This window comes from Artemia franciscana, chromosome 16 (assembly GCF_032884065.1).
Source record: "Artemia franciscana chromosome 16, ASM3288406v1, whole genome shotgun sequence".
NCBI classification, from domain to species: Eukaryota; Metazoa; Arthropoda; class Branchiopoda; order Anostraca; family Artemiidae; genus Artemia; species Artemia franciscana.
In genome coordinates this window covers 28,571,731-28,576,730 of record NC_088878.1, presented here as the reverse complement: position 1 = coordinate 28,576,730, position 5,000 = coordinate 28,571,731, and positions in this window count along the sequence as shown.

The window sequence follows — 5,000 nt, the reverse complement described above, 5'->3', positions numbered from 1 at the left end:
CACAGGTGCACGGACGCTTAAGGCCGTGAATGGTTAGACCGTTGCTCAAGCGGTAACCATGTGCTACACCAATACCAACAACAAGTTCATTGAGACTAAAGATCCACTTTAGCCCGTGTCTACGGCTTCCATTCATCAAGCCCCAACTGTTCTTTTGGATAGTGACCCCCTCATATAAGGTCTGGGGATTATCGGCAGGGGTTCCGGTTGCAAATTTATAATTTTAACTAATTAAACACACTTTTTAACATTTTTCAACAGGGTCAGTGAATCAAGACAGCTGACTCGCTAGTGGACCAACAAGCCGTATCAATGCCAATTTCATACATACATTGAGGCCAAACTCTCGCCTGACTTCTCTATACCGGGTGAGAAGTGACAGTTTTGATCTGTCAAAGTTTGACACACCAATTGGTGTAACTAGTGCGAACTTTGCCGTGACAACAAATAGACCAAAACATACCAGTACAAGACCAAGTGGAAATCAAAGGGAACACTAGAGCTCTCTCTTGGTCTCTCTTTCTCTCCTTGAGTCTCCCACTGGTATGCTAGTGGACTTTCCTTGCTAGACATTTCCAATTCCACTCATCCACTGAGTATAGCTACACAGGTGCACGGACGCTTAAGGCCGTGAATGGTTAGACCGTTGCTCAAGCGGTAACCATGTGCTACACCAATACCAACAACAAGTTCATTGAGACTAAAGATCCACTTTAGCCCGTGTCTACGGCTTCCATTCATCAAGCCCCAACTGTTCTTTTGGATAGTGACCCCCTCATATAAGGTCTGGGGATTATCGGCAGGGGTTCCGGTTGCAAATTTATAATTTTAACTAATTAAACACACTTTTTAACATTTTTCAACAGGGTCAGTGAATCAAGACAGCTGACTCGCTAGTGGACCAACAAGCCGTATCAATGCCAATTTCATACATACATTGAGGCCAAACTCTCGCCTGACTTCTCTATACAGGGTGAGAAGTGACAGTTTTGATCTGTCAAAGTTTGACACACCAATTGGTGTAACTAGTGCGAACTTTGCCGTGACAACAAATAGACCAAAACATACCAGTACAAGACCAAGTGGAAATCAAAGGGAACACTAGAGCTCTCTCTTGGTCTCTCTTTCTCTCCTTGAGTCTCCCACTGGTATGCTAGTGGACTTTCCTTGCTAGACATTTCCAATTCCACTCATCCACTGAGTATAGCTACACAGGTGCACGGACGCTTAAGGCCGTGAATGGTTAGACCGTTGCTCAAGCGGTAACCATGTGCTACACCAATACCAACAACAGGCTCATTTAGACTGAGATCCACTTTAGCCCGTGTCTACGGCTTCCATTCATCAAGCCCCAACTTTTCTTTTGGATAGTGACCCCCTCATATAAGGTCTGGGGATTATCGGCAGGGGTTCCGGTTGCAAATTTATAATTTTAACTAATTAAACACACTTTTTTACATTTTTCAACATGGGTACTGAATCAAGCGGCCTGACTGGCTTATAACCAACAATCGATTTCAAACTCTTATCCTAGTCACAAGCCCTAGTGCAAATGAAAGGGAGAACTAGAGCTCTCTCTCATTGGGTCGCCCACTGGCATTCTAGTCAACTTTCCTTGTTAAAAGTGTCCAATGCCGCACATTTGCACACTCATCAACTGAGTACAGGTACACAGGTTTACGGATGCTTAGAGCCGTGATTGATTAGACTGTTGCCTTAGCGGTAGCCAAGCGCTACACACAAATCAAAGTTGTGCAAATAGTTTAATTAATGAATAAATATCAGACAGTCAGAAAGTTATCCCATCTAGATTATGCCCACCGCTTAAAGTACGGATGCTTAAAGCCGTTGAATGGTTAGACTGTTTCTCTAGAGGCAAACAATTGCTAAAACATAGACCAACAATATAGTCCTTTTTCGCGCTCAAGTTCACCGCTTAAAGAATGGATGCCTTCAAGCCGAGGCTAGTTAGACCCGTTGCTTTGGCGGTAACCCATTGCTCTAAGCACATACCAACACTATACTCCTCTTTCATAGGGTATTTCATTTGAGCCCATTGTTTGTCGCTTAAGGCGAGAATCCTTAAAGCCTTCAATGGTTAGACCATTGCTCCAGTGGTAGCAACCATCCGCTTCACACATACCAACAATATAACTCATTTTCCTATGGGGTTCCCATACAGCCCATGTCCACTGTAGAGCATTCAAGCTTCTCTCTCGCTCTCTCTCTCTCTCTCTCATTTGCTAATAAATACCAGACAATCAGAAAGTCATCCCATCTAGCTTATGCCCATCGCTTAAACTACGGATGCCTAAAGCCGTTAGTTAATGGTTAGATTGTTTCTTTAGCGGCAATCAATTGCTAAATATATACCAACAATATAGTCCTTTCTTATGCCCATGTTCACTGCTTGAGGCACGGATGCCTTCAAGCCGAGGCTAGTTAGACCCGTTGCTCTAGCGGTATAGCCATTGCTATAGGCACATACCAACACCATATTCCTCTTTCATAGGGTATTTCATTGAGCCCATGTTTGCCGCTTAAGGCACGAATCCTTAAAGCCGTCAACGGTTAGACCATTGCTCAAGTGGTAGTAACCATCCACTTCACACATACCAACAATATACTCATTTTCATATGGGGTTCCCATTTAGCCCATGTTCACTGTATAGCATTCGAGCTTCTCGCTCTCTCGCTCTCGCTTCAGGATAGGCGGGGAGGGGGTGCCCGCTGTCTCCAATCACTTTCCACAGAGTGTCTAATCATTGCCTCAGCTCAGCCCATCACTCTTGGCCAATATCATTTTTCACGGCTTCCATTCATCAAGCCCCATTTTTTTCATTTGGATAGTGACCCCCTCATATAAGGTCTGTGGATTATCGGCAGGGGTTCCGGTTGCAAATTTATAATTTTAACTAATTAAACACTAATTTAACAAAATTTTTCAACATGGGTACTAAATCAAGCGGCCTAACTGGCTTATAACCAACAAGCGATTTCTACACATATACCAACAATATAGTCATTTTTTTAATATGGGGTTCCCATCTAGCCCCTGTCCCCTGTAGAGCAGTCAAGCTTCTCTGTCGCTCTCTCTTTCGCCAATAAATACCAGACAGTCAGAAAGTTATCCCATCTAGCTTATGCCCACCGCTTAGAGTACGGATGCTTAAAGCCGTTGAATGGTTAGACTGTTTCTTTAGTGGCAATCAATTGCTAAGCATATACCAGTCCTTTCTTATGCCCATGTTCATCACTTGGTGCACGGATGCCTTTAAGCCGAGTCTAGTTAGACCCGTTGCTCTAGCGGTAACCCATTGCTTCAAGCCCATACCAACACCATATTCCTCTTTCATCTGGTATATCATTGAGCCTACGTTTGCCGCTTAAAGCACAAATCCTTAAAGCCATCAATGGTTGGACCATTGCTCAAGTGGTAGTAGCCATCCGCTTCACACATACCAACAATAGACTCATTCTCATATGGGGTTCCCATCTAGCCCATGTTCACTGTATAGCAGTCAAGCTTCTCTCTCGCTCTCTCTCTCTAGAGAGAGAGCTAATGCCCACCGCTTAAAGTACGAATGCTTAAAGCCGTTGAATGGTTAGACTGTTGTGTTTAGCGGGAATCAATTGCTAAACAGTAGATCAACAATATAGTCCTTTCCTTATGCCCATGTTTTACCGCTTAAAGAACGGATGCCTTCAAGCCGAGGCTAGTTGGACCCGTTGCTCTAGCGGTAACCCATTGCTCTAAGCACATACCAACACTATATTCCTCTTTCATGTGGGATTTCATTGAGCCCATGTTCGCCGCTTAAAGAACGAATCCTTACAGCCGTCAATGGTTTGACCAACCCATATAGTCATTTTCCTTTGGGGTTCCCATCCAGCCCATGTCCACTGTAGAGCATTCAAGCTTCTCTCTCGCTCTCTTTCGCTAATAAATATCAGACAGTCATCCCATCTAGCTTATGCCCACCGCTTAGAGTACGGATGGTTAAAGCCGTTGAATGGTTAGACTGTTTCCTTAGCGGCAATCAATTGCTAAACATATACCAACAATGTAGTTCCTTTCTTTTGCCCATGTTCACCGCTTGAGGTACGGATACCTTCAAGCCGAGGCTAGTTAGACCCGTTGTTCTAGCGCTAGGCCATTGCTATAGGCACATACCAACACCATATACCTCTTTCATAGGGTATTTCATTGAGCCTATGTTTGCCGCGCTTAGAGCACAAATCCTTAAAGCCGTCAATGGTTAGACCATTGCTCATGTGGTAGTTTACCATCCGCTTCACACATACCAACAATATACTCATTCTCATTTGGGGTTCCCATCTAGCCCATGTCTAGTCGACGTTTTGTAGTCAATTACAGACAGTTGAAATTTTTGTTTCTCGCCCAAATTCCTTGGCTTATAAATGCAAGTTTTACTTGCATAAGAGTCGAGGCAGATTGCAGGAGGCCCTTGTAGGCCTTGAATTGGACTCGTTATTTCCATTTGTCAATATGCTGCTTCCCCCTTTCTGCGATCGTGAATTAACCTGAGAGAGAACCTCCAACAGGTTGGAACCCAACTCACCGTGAATTAGCATGAGAGGGTTGACTCTAGTTCAGCGTTGTCGAGTGATAGCCATGAGAGGGAAAATTTTCAAGTAATTTAACCCGTAGTCAATCTGCGTGTTTTTCCCCAGCGAGAACCTCCAACAGGTACAACTCTAGTTTGGCATTTGTGTGAAGGGACACACATGCACGGAAAGGTGTAGCATAAATGGCAGACAGTAACAACGGCAATCAAACGGATAAAATTAACCCTTGACTGGGCTGCCAACACTTAATTCAACAATCTGTCTTGGCTTTTTTCTACAATTGGCCATGACTTCCACTTTTCCCACAACTATTCCCTCTTTTGTTCAATTCAAAAATCAACGGCCTTTAAGCCGAGTCTAGTTAGACCCGTTGCTCTAGCGGTAACCCATTGCTTCAAGCCCATACCAAC